Here is a 16,018-nt window from a genome sequence, read left to right as displayed (position 1 = left end):
TGCAGGTATTAAAAAGATTGTTCATCAAGAATGTGTGGATTATTGTCTCACGCTACAACACTTTTGGGGTGATGTAATTGTTGTTTTATGAGAAAATGGGGGTTATTTCCTAAGGGGAAATCCACTTTGCACTACAAGTGCAGTTTCAGTGCAGTTGCAAGTGCACTTGTAGTGAAAAGTGTCTTTGCATTTAGTAAATAACAGCCAACAGTGCTTTGTATAAGGTTACACAATCACGATATTTTCTGCACTCCACACATTTCTGTCAGGGTCAGCTCAAACAAACACAAGCAGTAAATGTCCACAAAGAAGAGCCTGGGGGGAGATGCCTGTCGAGAACTTGAGGTCCTGCAGGCTTCTCCCTGTGGCCAAATACCGCAAGGTAGCGACCAACCTCTGCTCCGGAGTGATGGCTTGCCTCATGCAGGTATCCTGCCTGCTAATATAAGGGGTCAGCAAAGCCAACAAACGGTGAAACACAGGGTCCGTCATCCTGAGAAAGTTCCTGAAATCATCAGGATTATTCTCACGGATCTCACGGAGCAAAAGCATATGAGAGAACTGGTGACGCTGAAGCAACCAATTCTTGGTCCATGAACTCCTCCCCACCCTGTTCATGGACTGGACTTGTGTCAAGGTCAGGACCCCAACACCAAGCCCCCGCACAGCACGAACTCTACGAGGAGTACGCATACGAAACATGGCTAGAAAACGGTCGGCTGCTCAGAACGAAGTAACAGAACGCACTGAAGAACAGCAAGGCCTGTGAAGAGCGACCTGAAAAACAGCAACGAGCAGGCAAGATCACACAGAAAACTCTGATACGAACTGACTGCACACACTGAAGAGCAGATACAAACCCACAAGCACAAACTGAACAGCAGAAAACGATCTGAAAGCCACGAGTCTGAAAAAGCGCGAATCGTCTCTCACCAAACTTTTACTAACACGAGATTAGCAAAAGGAGCCCAAAGGGTGCCGCGCTTGGTTCTGAACCGGCCTTTTCTAGTCTCTTCGTACGTGGTGTACGTGACCGCGTGGTTGTCGATCGGAAATTCCGACAACTTTGTGCGACCGTGTGTAAGCAAAACAAGTTTGAGCCAACATCCGTCGGAAAAAATCCTAGGATTTTGTTGTCGGAATGTCCGAACAAAGTCCGACCGTGTGTACGGGGCATTAGAGTGTGTCTAACTTTGTTTTCTTTTCAGGAGCAATTGGATCCTCCATCAAGTTGTTAGGATTTTCAGCTAGATAGATAGTGGGGTTGTGACAGTCATAATGTGGTTTTGTTTGCGGATGTGAACATATTGTTTTAAAAATGTTGAAATTGTAATGTCTTTCTGCTGTCTTTCCTTCTTCTTTACTTCAATCCAAGTTTTAAGTTCAAATACCTACTCTCAGGCTGGGGAGTTATTTTTGACAGACGTTGAGGACAACGTCTATTGTAGTGGGGGGAGTATGTAGCGCTGGTAGATTTCTAGTCTACCGCTGATAGGTAAATTTAGTGGGTTACTTGTTAGGTGAAGTTAGATTTGCCTCTGTTCCAGCTTGGCTGAGTTGCGTGTAGTTTCACACTGCGCCGGTGGGTGTCATCACCATGGACCAGTGTTGGAGAGGCAACGTGCTGAAGCGCATGAGTGCTCCTCTGTTCCGGAGACAACTCGGTGGAGGTGGTCCTCCGAGTTGCATTCTGGGAGAGGGTATTTATGGGACAGACACCATGTTTAGGGGTTTGTTTTCAGCCACCTGCTGGTCCTCCTGGCCGACAGGTATGCGTTAAGAGTACCACCTTGTGGTCCTCTGATCCGGAGGCCTGCGTCGCTGCGGCGTGTGGGTGGGCCCAGAAGCCTGTCTGGGGCCTACCACAGTGGCAGAGGAATGGTCCTGGGCTGTCTATCCTGAGTGAAGAAGCTGGACAACTGAGGAGATCCCAGGAGAGGACCTGTCATGGAAGGATCATGCAAAGTGCTGGTCTGGAGAAGGGCCTGGTGACTCAGTTGGAGGAAGTATCCTGAAGTAATCTTACTGCATAGTACTGCCGGGTTGGCTTAAAGGTCCAAGTGCTGTATCTGATATTCACCGTAAACCATTACATCCTGTGGCAGAGGATCGTATGGGTTTTGCTTCAAACAAGTCTGTGGCAGAGACTTTTGTTTGTGCTACGCACTGGCTGCTAGGCGAGTGAGAGTAACCTATCCAGGCGGGCAAAGATTGAATCCCACAAGGGGAGTACATTCAGCTACAAGCATTCAATTCCTAATGATGTACTAAAGAATACTAAGAAAAGGTATTTGAGCTTCCCTGCAGTTTTCTGCTACTTCCTAGCTTTCCTGCTACTTCCTTTATTGCCCTGTTCATTAAAGCATTGGAAAAGATACTCAAGTGTCTGGTGCCTAAATTGTCTGGAGGTAAACTCAACGGGACCCTAGACCCGGTCCCGGTGAAATAGAGGTGGCGAAAGTGAAGGTAACAGCCCGCTTTAAACCAGCAGCTCCACCGAGAGTTATTGCTACATGTGTATAGAGCGCTGGGGAGTGAGGGTAAAGCGCCCTTCAGTTTGTTTCCACAGAGCAGAGAAATGCAGATTTTTGCTAATGACAAGAGGAAAAAACAAAACTTATGTGTGTGCAATTTTGGCAGACTTTCCTGACATAGGTTTTAGGTCAGAATGTATTAAAGATAGTAGGTCAGCATAACACCAACTAACTAGCATTCTCAGGAAGAGGTTGGCAGTAAAAGGGCTTATAGTTCACTAATCAGACCTAGTCCCCCTTTTCCCAAACACACAAATTCACAGGACTCTGCTAAGGAGTAGGGGTGCTATAAGTAAAGTGTGATATGCCTTATTGCAGGTGCTTAGGAGATATTATGTTGCCTCTTCTCTACCTGTTTTAGGCTGGGTTCACACTATTGCGATCATAGACATCACGTGTGATTTGCACCGCATTGCTGTGCAGATCACATGCGATGTCTTTGCGATGCAAATTCAGCCATACAGTTTGTATGGCTGAATTCGCATTACATTTTTTTGGTCCGCACTGGAATCGGATGGCATGGGTGTTCACATCCATGCCATCCGATTCTTGTGCCATTTCACAGTACACATTGCGATATGCAAACCAATCTGGGGGTGTCCTTAACTTCATATTGACACCCGCAGCAGTTCGCAGTTGTCAGTGTGAACTACTGGCAATTTAGGTGCAATGCAGAAACCCGCACAGGAATTGCAGGGTTTCCCATATCACACCAGTGAGAACCCAGCCTGAACCTCTAAAAGTCTTCACCGCTGTGCTGTAAATACACAAATTGCAATAGGGTTTCTGGGTGGCCAATTAGGTCATATTCTGCAGGTAGTACTGCCTACCAAGCAATTTTTGCCATACTATGATACAAAGCATCACAGCCTGGCATATGTATACCTTCATATACAAAACAATTTATCAAGATATCTCCATATATCTGTAGCACTAACCCCCGAAGGAGCTGCTGAGTTAAATCGGGCTGTTACCGTCACCTTTTTACCTTTAGTTTCACCAATACCAGAACTTGAATTCCATGTTGAGCTTTGTCTCTGACAATGTAGGCACCAGTCACTTTAGTACTTTTTCAAGTCTTTAATAGGAAGTAACTTGAAGAAGTAGCAGAAAAGAGGTAGAAGAAAAGTTGCAGGGAGGTTCAAATATCTTTTTCTTTATATCACTGCGGACTTTAAATCTCGGGGACGAATATACCTTCAGTCCAAGATTAAATCTTTGCTCACCCGGATAGGTTTCTCTCACTGACCTAGCAGCCGGAGTGTAGCATAAACAAAAAGTCTCTGCCACAGAGTTGAGAAGAACAATTTAACTGTATGATCCTCTGCCACAGGACATAGTAGTTTTAGATGAACAGCAACACAGTACCAGAACCTTTAAGCCGACCCGGCAGTACTTGTGCGATAGATTAGATTAAGATGCATCCTCCAATTGAGTCACCAGGCCCCTCCCGAGACACCAGCGTTCCCCTCGGTCATCTTCAAAGATGGGTCCTCCCCTGGGTCTTCTCAATTGTCCGGCTTCTTCCTGCAGGACAGACAGCACAGGACCATCTCCGTAATAGTAGGCCCTAGACAGGCTTCTGGGCCCACTTGCATGGCTGCAGCAACGCAACCCTCCAGCCTGGAGGGCCACGAGATAGAACTCCCCGTCACATAACTTTAGGCCAGGAGGGCCAGCAGGTGAAAGAAAAATGGCGCCTGCACCTTAAGTACCCTCTCCCAGAGTGCACAGCAGCGGACCACCTCTGCCGAGTTGCCTCCGAGAAAGAAGAGCACTCAATATACTTCAGCTTGTTGCTTTCCAACACTGACCTATGGTGACAACAACACCTACAGGCAACAGTGCGGAACTGCACGCAACACAGCCAACGCTGGAACAGAGGGTAATTTAGCCATAGATTAAATTTGAACTATGTACAGCACAGATGGCCCACTAAATTTACATATAGGCGGTAGATTAGAAATCTACCAGTGCTACATATGCAACATTTACTATAATCTGTACCCAGGACTAGCTACATGTTCTAATGCATATCAGGTCTGACATGCGTACTACTACTCTCTAAGAATAAGGATATATGTATACTCTGATAGGTGAAGACATGCATAAGAGGAAGTATGTCATACCCGATATGTATTATGCCCCGTACACACGGTCGGATTTTCCGATGGACAATGTCCGATCGGAGCGTGTTGTCGGAAATTACGACTGTGTGTGGGCGCCATCGGACATTTTCCATCGGATTTTCCGACACACAAAGTTGGACAGCAGGAGATAAAATTTTCCGACAACAAAATCCGATCGCGTCAATTCCGACCGTGTGTGTGGCCTGTTCCGACGCACAAAGTGCCATGCATGCTCAGAAGAAATTCCGACACGGGACAGCTCGTTCTGGTAAACTTAGCGTTCGCAATGGATACAGCACTTTCGTCACGCTGCAATGTTAACAATGGTTTAATACAGCGCACTCTCTTCTTCTTTATAATGTGACAAGAATTAAGTCGTTTTGCTGCTCATATTCACACACACTTCTCACAAACTTTTATTTGTGTTTTTTTAGTGGGATTCCCTGAATATATTGTTATTAGTTGTCACATCTGACAGTTTTATATTTTTTAATTTTTTTTTATTTTGGATTTTAAGCCTTTTTTTTTCTTTAATGTTTGGATTTTTTCCAAGGCTGATCTTTGTTCAATGTTATTTTTATTTTTACTCCAGAATATTTTTGGGTGTGTTTTGTGTGTCAAGTTACCCCAACACCATTGATATCTTTTATTATTTAATCTCAAGGAGATTGTTTGGTGTTGGTGTCCCTTGTTCATTTCACATTGTATATTTGAAATGTACCTGAATCCTCACAAACAAACTGTCATTTTTGAAGTAAAACACATAGGAGAGTATAATTCAAAACAAAAATCCTTTATTAAGGGATCAGAACCAAACAAAGAGGAAGGCAACACTGGATCAACAAGAGAAATTAGCGAAGCCTGGGACCCCCACGGCAGACATCAATTCTTCAACATCAAAATTGGTGGCCTGAGGAGTCCATATGTAAGGGAGGGCAGTCTGGTCCAGAATTCGCAGAGATCCGGATAGCAGCAGATGACATCTGTGTCCCCAGGCTGTGGTACCACAAGAGGCTGCATCTTTTGGCCGACCAGACTGAACCCAGGGCAATCACTGTCTGGTCTTCCTTCCACGCTTCATTCCGGGCTGTGGCTGTGCTGTTGGAGATGTGGCAGGAGGAGGAGTAGGACCTGGAGGAGGAGGAGGACTGGGAGGACCTGGAGGAGGACTGCGGGGACCTGGAGGAGAGGGAGGAGGAGGAGGAGGACCTGCAGGAGGAGGAGGAGGACCATCCCAAAGATGTGTGTGAGGTGTAATTTGGCCCCTCATACCTTTCTCCAGAGCCTCCGATATGAGGGCCTCACACAAGGCTTTTTGGCCCTCCTCCATCCTCTGCATTTTATAGGCTATGAAGGCAGCAATGTTCTCCTGCATGGTGTGTGGTGCTCCCAGGACCTCTGTAGCCCTCCAAAAGAATGCTATAGCAGCCTCCTCTGGGGTATTCCTCCTACTGCCACTTTCTCTTTTTAGGGGGGGTGGAGGGACCTTGATATCAGCCAGCCGGCTCGGCCCGGCCACCTCCTGGCTGAGACTTCCCTGTGTATGAAAAAGGGACATGGTTTTAGTTTTTGCATCATCAATCACAATCCTAAATTAGTACTCCCAACTAACATCTAGTTAACATCATTGATTGGACAAGCAGAAATATTTAGAGGAATGCTATACCTGGCTCAATCTGGGCTCCTCCACATGTGGCCTGGAAGGCCCAGGTTGGGCGTCAGAAGCCTCAGCCGGGGGGGAAGGAAGCGTGGAAGGAAGACTGGAGAGGGATGACCTGGGTTCAGTCTGGTCTGCCAGAAAGTGCAGCCTGTCGTAGTACAACATCCTGGGGACATAGATGTCATCTGCTGCTCCGGGTCTCTGTGAATCCAGGACTTTCTTGCGCTCCCTCAGATATGTACTCCTCAGGCCACCAATTAATATCTTTAAATAAGTGATGTCTGCCGTGGGGGTCACCTGCTTCACAATTTCACACAATTGCTCCAGTGCTGCCTTCCTCTTTGCTTGGTTCTTGAAATGGGGGTGGGTAATCTCCCACAGACAGGGCAGCTCACTTAGCATATCTATGAATACTGACATGAAGTCATTGTCTTTCATTAAGATATCCATGTTCACTGCAAGACACAACACAAGACAAAGCCTAATGTCAGACAAAACTCTCCTAATCTTGTTACACTATAGGCCTCAATCTAGAAGCAGTATAGGCACAAGTTTGTCTCTTACCTTCGTTCTTACGATCGGCGCGTCCAATGCTCCTTCCTCCTCTCACAGATCGTACGTAATACGCACGCGTGTTACGCTTTATACACACTGCGCATGCGTGTAACTCCGCCCGCCCCTGACGTTCTTTCTGGTGTATTCCCCGCCCCTTTTCGTTCGGCGCAGTGGGTGAAGAGCACATGGCGGAGTTACAGCAGGTGCGTGCTAATTCTAGCAACGAGAAGGAGGAGGAGGAAAGGCCGGATCCAGGCACGTCCCGATCCAGAAGGAGACGTTTTAAGGCCACAATATGTAGTTTGGGGAGATGTTGGAGATGGTCGACATCATGAGGAAGTCCGACTATGACGGAAAATATGGGCCTTACCCCAACCCCAAAATCAGAAAGGCCAAGATCATGGCGAAAGTGGTCAGGAGTCTTGAGAGGAATTTCGGGGTACGAAGATCAAAAGATCAGCTCAGGAAGCGGTGGTCGGACCTGAAGTTGAGAGAGCCAGAGCAGTACCGCAAGATCAGGAGAGTGCTGCAAAAAAGTAAGTAGTTGTGCTGTGTTCCTATTCTTTCTGTCTTTATTACGTTCGTTCTGCTCCATATGCTTTTATTAATTGTAACGTTTAAAAAGGTCAACTTTAATGTTCATGGGCCCATTATTCGTTCGTATCAACCATTTTTCATTCGGCCTCTAGAACACCATTGTTTAGGCCATATGCATTTTCACACATTTTTGGGGGCCTACTTGGATGCCAAATATTTGTTTGTGTAGATGGGTTTGTTACTAGAATGAAATGCAAACTAGATTGTGTGTAAAGAGAGGACACTGAGCAGCTGTTTTCACATCTGGACACTGGAGCACTAGTGTGGGACCCCAGAACACCATTTTTATTAGGGGGGCCACACAGGTGCTCCAGTGTATACTATAGGGGGGGCTACATCTGTGAAGCTTGTACTAAACAGGTAAAGTATTGCAGCTTGACAAAGGACACTAAAAAATATACATCTTGGAACTCGGCTAAAATAGACAATTGTACCCCACTTCCAAGCAATGTTTCCTATTTCTAGTTCTGCCTTCAAATATCTGTGTGCTAAGTATACCATTTTTGTTTTACATAGGGGAGAAAAAACTCGGACACCCCTCATCCCAGGAGACCAGAGACCCCCCCCTCTGGAAGAAGGGGAAATACCAACCCAAGAAGCTGAGCAGGAGGAAGAAGAAGACGTGGTGGAGATTGGCACCACAACAGGTGAGTGTCTGCGACCACAGGCTCAGGTAAAAGAGATGGATGGTGGCAGATTTTTGAGACCTTTTTTTTTGTTCTTTATCTCTTTTTAGGTGATCGTGATCCAGAACGCTTTACATCTGAAAGTGCCCAGATACTCATCGGGGAGATCATGGGGTGTAATCTCCAATTGCAAAACATCCAGCAACAAATCAGTGATGTTATTAAAAAAAAATAATAACATCATTGATGTTTTGGGGCGAATTTAAACCCCACAAAATCACCTGTTTTATCGTACGAAAATTTTTTCAATGTTTAGAAAAGCCAAATTTGGAGGATGCACACAGTGTGCCAACATGTGCTATCTGCCATCACGGGAGATCAATGGACGCGTTTTGGGGGTGCAACCCCTTCCTCAATTATAAAGTCGCATTGAGGAAGGGCTTGCTCCCCCAAAACACGTCCCTTGATCCCCCCTGATGGCAGATAGCACATGTTGACATTCATAAATTGGTGTGCATCTTCCAAATTTGGCTTTTCCAGGGGTGATTTCCCCCCATCTGAACGCTATATCAAACACAGTTCCTAAATACTCATGTCTGATATAGCCTTCAGGTTTTACCATATGTGAACTTTGTAAGTTTAAGTTTTTTGGCTTTCTTGTTGGTTTTACACAGGCCTGTTTTATCTGAAATGGATATTTCGATTTTTGATAATGCTACTGCAAACATTGTTATACAACAAACATGTTGGTTTGTTTTAAAAACCTTTGGTAAATGCACATGTGATTGTGCAGGTATAAAAAAGTGCCTTACTCAAGAATGTGTGGATTATTGTCTCAACACTACAACACTTTTGGGGTGATGTAATTGCTGTTTTATGCAAAAATGGGGGTTATTTCCTAAGGGCAAATACACTTTGCACTACAAGTGCAGGTTCAGTGCAGTTGCAAGTGCACTTGTAGTGAAATGTGTTTTTGCATTTAGGAAGTACCAGCCAACACTGTTTTTTATAAGGTTACCCAATCACGACATTTTCTGCACTCAACACATTTCTGTCAGGGTCAGCTAAAACAAACACAAGCAATAAATGTCCACAAAGAATTTCTTTTGGTTGCTTTTTATTTGAAAAAGGTGTCACAGATTGTCTGGCATATTGATAGCCCCCCTACCCGCAAAGAACTCCAGGTAGCGTAACCGGACATCACGGGCATTCAGGGAGGGCAAGCCAGGACGGCCACTTTCAAGCGCCGTCAGTGTTGATGGATTAGGGATTCCGGCCTCAGGCCCAACTGAGCCAGCATAGTTGGCTGAATGTTTTCTTAAAAAAATATGGAGAACACAGCAGGCAAGTATTATATGGTTCAGTTTATACTCCGCCATATGGATGGGTGTCAGAAATAATCGGAACCGGCTGGCCAGGATTACAAATGTGTTCTCCACCACTCTTCGGGCTCTGGCCAGCCGGTAATTAAAAACCCTCTGTTCCGGGGTGAGGGTCCTCATCGGGAATGGCCGCATCAGGTGGTCCCCCAGCGCAAATGCTTCATCAGCAACGAACACAAATGGGAGACCTTCAACATTGTCCTCTGGAGGTGGCAAGTCCAAGCTGCCATTCTGGAGACGCCTGTAGAACTCCGTCTGGGCGATCACTCCCCCATCGGACATCCGGCCATTCTTCCCCACGTCCACATACAAGAACTCGTAATTAGCCGACACCACCGCCAACATCACTATACTATTAAACCCTTTGTAATTATAATAGTACGACCCCGAGTTGGGTGGTGGGACGATGTGGACGTGTTTCCCATCAATTGCCCCTCCGCAGTTAGGAAAGTCCCACCGCTGGGCAAAGTGGGAGGCCACAGTCTGCCATTCCTGTGGCGTTGAAGGAAACTGTTGAGGAAAAAACAATAAACATTACTATTTTTTCAAAGATACATGGCAAGCAGATTATACACAAACATTATGGGGCAACCTCCAGATAGCATTTACTAAGGGGAATTTAACAAGGCCAAAGTATAAGGTACACCTATCATATTCCCCCTCCCCCCCTCTCATGGGCCATTTCTAACATTATAGGGGGGGGGGGGAACTCTTGGACAGGTAACCCTCTTCACTTCATTGAGAGATGAATGCCTAAATAATGGGTATTACTTGGAACAGCCCCTCCTTAGTTACACTATTGGCAGACCACTGGACAGGTAAGAAGTGTCATAATACAAAGATATAAATACACACTGTACACATTTGAGGACATTTGAACATTCTGCTATTACCTATCAAGATAATAATAGGATACCAAAACTTTAAACAGTACCATTGGAAAGTATACAGGCAGGCCCTTGCACTACATGCTTTGGGGAATTCATCCATACATCTGACCAGTAAAGAGGTGGGTATAGTGTGTATGGGTTTGGCAAAGTCAGCAGATAGATGATTGAGGATAGAGAATTGGGATCAGCTGACTTAGCAGTTGGGGGGAGGGAGGGTTAAAAAAAATTTGGGGACACCACAAAAAAAAACCTCTGGCACTCTGCCTGAATTTAAATCAAAAATAACATTTCCAAACATTTTAGGGGGTGTTTGGGGTAAAGCACAACTATGGAGCTGATAAAATACATTGTTAAGTGACTACATGAGGTGAATATAGGCCAGGAAAGACCATGCTGGGGAGGTTATTGAAGGGCAAATATGTATGAAGGACATAAAATAATAATTACCTAAAAATCCAGCATGCATGAGAACAAAGGGGACATTCACAGCATATTACAATCATGGTAATTAGGGAATGAGGGAAGAAATACAATATATTATCAAACATTCAATACAATAAAATGTGATATAAAAGGATAAAAATCTTACCTTCATATACTCCTTCTGCAGGACCTGGATGATGGCAGAACAGGTCTCTGGGATAATGATCCCCAGAGCCTGGGGGGAGATGCCTGTCGAGAACTTGAGGTCCTGCAGGCTTCTCCCTGTGGCCAAATACCGCAAGGTAGCGACCAACCTCTGCTCCAGAGTGATGGCTTGCCTCATGCAGGTATCCTGCCTGCTGATATAGGGGGTCAGCGAAGCCAACAAATGGTGAAATACGGGGTCCGTCATCCTGAGAAAGTTCCTGAAATCATCAGGATTATTCTCACGGATCTCACGGAGCAAAGGCATATGACAGAACTGGTCACGCTGAAGCAACCAATTCTTGGTCCATGAACTCCTCCCCACCCTGTTCATGGACTGGACTTGTGTCAAGGTCAGGACCCCAACACCAAGCCCCCGCACAGCACGAACTCTACGAGGAGTACGCATACGAAACATGGCTAGAAAACGGTCGGCTGCTCAGAACGAAGTAACAGAACGCACTGAAGAACAGCAAGGCCTGTAAAGAGCGACCTGAAAAACAGCAATGAGCGGGCAAGATCGCACAGAAAACTCTGATACGAACTGACTGCACGCACTGAAGAGCAGATACAAACCCACAAGCACAAACTGAACGGCAGAAAACGATCTGAAAGCCACGAGTCTGAAAAAGCGTGAATCGTCTCTCACCAAACTAACACGAGATTAGCAAAAGGAGCCCAATGGGTGCCGCGCTTGTATCTGAACCGGCCTTTTCTAGTCTCGTCGTACGTGGTGTACGTCACCGCGTTCTTGGCGATCAGAAATTCCAACAACTTTGTGCGACCGTGTGTAGGCAAAACAAGTTTGAGCCAACATCCGTCGGAAAAAATCCTAGGATTTTGTTGTCGGAATGTCCGAACAAAGTCCGACCGTGTGTACGGGGCATTAGAGTGTATAGCTTCATATATCTGCTTTTGCAATTAAGGGATCATTGGGAGATTTGGTAAGTTGTAATCATTGCAGCAGCCTGCTGTGACCAGTACATACATTTCAGCGCTGCATATACATCTCTAACTCCTCCCAACTCCTTGGCGGGGGGGGCGCAGTTTGGCATTTTCGCCCTGGGCACTAGTTGACCTTGTCCCACCACTGCGTTGTTAATTCACTAGGCCTTGCCTTTTTTGGGGTATAGTTGCTTACCACCATCCTGTGCAACATATGTGTTAAAAGATGCTCAGAAGACAGTCCTGCTACCATGGGTGATCTCACTACATACTCCCCTACTGTTTCAGGGATTCATTCATCGGTATCCTGAGAGGGAACCAATGCCTGTATTTTGGATCCTGGGACCATTGTTCTGTAGGACTTATCAGCAACTTTTATAACCCTGCTTCCATCCAGGCTGATGCAGGAGGCAATGTTTTCGCCTCCAAAATGCATTCTGATTGGTCACAGCACTGTGGATGGTTGACAGCTTTCTGACAGATCGAGTCTCCCATGATGGCTTGCTTGCTTGGAATCCTGCCCCGGCTTCACTGTGCTCCTGTCAGTGGCTCTGGTGTGGACAGAATTCACAACAGATGACTTTTACATGAAGCTTGTTTCAATGCTTAACACCAGCGATGTCTGTGAGAGCATACGCTTTATATTTTTTCTTATTTTTTTTACTAATAAAACTCTCTACATTATTGGCGGCTTGGCGCCTCTCTCACCATCATTTTTCTGAACCCTGCTTCCTAAGCCTGTGATCTGCACTGTATACCAGGCCTCATTTAGGCCCGTTTCACACTGAGGCGCTTTACAGGCGCTACAGCGCTAAAAATAGCGCCTGTATAGCGCCTGTAAAGCGCCTCTGTGTCTCCAGTGTGAAAGCCCTCACGGGCGGTTTTAACCCTTTTTTTGGCCTCTAGCGGGGATTAAAACCGCCCCGCTAGTGGCCGAATAGCGCCGCTTTACTGCACTGCTTTACTGCCAACGCCCACAACGCCTCAGTCTGAAAGTAGGCTAAGGATTTTGTGTCTCTTGCAGAGATTTGATCCACACCATCTGTGGGAGAACCTTGTTCTAATCCTGCTGTGCCTTTATTGCTTAGAGTGCCTGAGGCCCTTAAAATTATCTCTGATTCAGAACATTCACAGTCAAATCCTGTAGAGACTGTATTTGACCAGGTTCCTGATAATGTTAATATGCACACTGTTGTTTCCAATCTGACTGATGCAATACACTCTGCTATGCAATTGCTGTAGATAATCGCACCTGATGTACCAGGTCCTCTGTTCTAGAATAGTTCCTCTTATGCCGTGTACACACAGGCGGACTTTTCGACCGGACTGGTCCGACGGAACAAATCCATCGGACAATCCGACAGTGTGTGGGCTTTATCGGACCTTCAGCTGACTTTTTCTGTCGAAAATCAGACGGACTTTAGATTTGGAACATGTTTCAAATCTTTCTGCCGGAACTCCGCAGGACCCAGTTCCTATCAAGAAATCCGCTCGTCTGTATGCTAGTCCGACAGACGAAAAGCTAGGGCAGCTATTGGCTACTGGCTATGAACTTCCTTATCTTAGTCCGGCTGTACATCATTATGTACGAATCCCTCGGACTTTGGTGTGATCGTGTGTAGGCAAGTCCGTTCGTTAGAGAGTCTGTCGAAAGTCCGTCGTAACTCCGTCGAAAGTCCGTCGGAAAGACCGTCGGACCTTTGATGCCGAAAGTCCGCCCGTGTGTACACGACATTAGAGAACTGGGAGCATACCATGCTTTCATGATTTCCTCCTAATGAAGTGATAAGGAATTCCCTATAAAGGGGAAAATGCTTCAACAAACAGTCTCTGACTTTTGTGGACTCTTAAGTTCTTCACTTTTGATGACATTGGCTGATGTTACCTTTACCTTCAGGGCTAGTTGGACTCCGTATTTAAATCTCAGTTTTAATTAACTGAAACAACTCTCCATCCTTTGTTGGCAGTGACTTTAATTTACTTTAAATTGACTTTAAAGAGGAAGTAAACCCTGATGGGTATTACTTCCTCTTTTGTCCCTTGCAAACCCTGCACAGTAAAAGCATAATGGGCTAGTATGCATCGCATACTAGCCCATTATGTGGCATTTACCTGCAAATGAAGCCCGCGCTGTCCCAGCTGGTGGCCACATCCATCTCCACCCCTCTTCCTTCCGGGGGCCGCGGACTCCGGCTCTGTGACTGGCTGGACCCGCGAGAAGTCACTCCCGCGCATGCGCACCAGAGCCGCCAGTCACAGCACTCGCTCAGGAAGAAACGGCACGGAGGGCGCAGGCGTACTCCAAGGTACAAATCTCCTAAATGCTGCACATTTAGGAGATATTTACAGTACCTATAGGTAAGCCTTATTCTAGGCTTACCTATAGGTACACATTCTTCTTAGAGGGACTCCTCTAATAGAGAACAATACCCTAGCACTTTGCAACTTGTTGAGCAAATGTCTGAAGCACCCCACCTCAGTTATGATGGCCGCTTATAGGCATCTAAGTTGATGTATCACATGACAGTAATGTCCGCACACACAAGGCTACATTCCTTAGATGTAGAAGAGAAGTTTAAACAATGCCCTATTCACTTGCTCTTTGAAGATAGGTGTATAACCAAATAGATGCCTATTTGGTTATACACCTATAACCAAATAGGCATCAAACGTTAGTTTCCTGATGTTTTTTAGTGAATGTGCATTTAATTATATTCATTTTCCAGAATATTTCAGGACTACAGCACTGGCGATCATGTTCACACTAGTGCTCCCTGTCTTCCTAGCTTTCCCATTGTGGAATGCCTAATGGATCCTTACCTAAAACTGTCAGTGTCCTAGATTCTGACAGTTTCCATTATTCTAACTATCATATTCTCACTACTCTTTGAGTATAGCACATGCTATCCCCTTTATCCCCCTTTGAGGATTGTGGAATTGATGGGAACTCCATTAACATTCTTCTGTTTTGTACAATGCTGTGAAAAAGTATTTGCCCCTTTCTGATTTTTTATTTTTGTGCATATTTGTGACACTTAAATGACTCAGATCATCAAACACATTTTATCATTACACAAAGATAACCCGAGTAAATACAAAATGCAGTTTTTAAATGATGGTTTCATTTATTAAGGCAAAAAAACTGTCCAAAACTGCCTGGCTCTATGTGAAAAAGTAATTGCCCCCTAAACCTAATAACTGTTTGTGCCACCCTTGATGGCAACAACTGCAATCAAGCCTTTTTGCGATAACTGGCAATGAGTCTTTCACATTGCTGTGGAGCAATTTTGGCCCACTTTTCTTTGCAGAATTGTTTTAATTCAGCCACATTGGAGGGTTTTCCAGCATGAACGGCCTGTGTAAGGTCATGATATAGCATCTCAATTGGATTTAAGTCCAGGTTTTGACTAGGCCACTCCAAAACCTAAATTTTGCTTTGTTTGAACCATTTGGAGGTGGACTTGCTGTTGTGTTTCGGATCATTGTCCTGCTGCATAACCCAGGTGCACTTGAGCTTGAGGTCACGAACTGATGGCCGGACATTCTCCTTTAGGATTTTCTGGTAGAGCTCAGAATTCATGGTTCCATCAATTATGGTAAGTCGATGTCTAGGACCTGAAGCTGCAAAGCAGCCCCAGACCATCACGCTACCACCACCATGTCTGACTGTTGGTATGATGTTCTTGTTATGAAATGCTGTATTAGTTTTATGCCAGATGTAACAGGATGCACACCTTACAAAAAGTTACATTTTTGTCTCATCAGTCCACAGAATATTTACCTAAATGTCTTGAGGATAATCAAGATGTTTTTGGTAAATGTGAGATGAGCCTTTGTATACAAATGTGTGAAACAATCAGCGCCACCCTAATAATGAATCAAGTGCAAAGTTGCAGCCGCTATACACTTTAACACTTTAAGTGTAATCACTACACTTTAAAAATAAAAATAAAAAATAAATAAATTATATATATATATATATATATATATATATATATATATATATATATATATATATATATATATATATATATATATATATATATATATATATATATAATGTGTGTGTGTGT

The sequence above is a fragment of the Aquarana catesbeiana genome, linkage group LG07 (assembly GCF_042186555.1).
Source record: "Aquarana catesbeiana isolate 2022-GZ linkage group LG07, ASM4218655v1, whole genome shotgun sequence".
NCBI classification, from domain to species: Eukaryota; Metazoa; Chordata; class Amphibia; order Anura; family Ranidae; genus Aquarana; species Aquarana catesbeiana.
The sequence above is the reverse complement of the archived record's forward strand: the minus strand, read 5'-3'. Positions refer to the sequence as shown.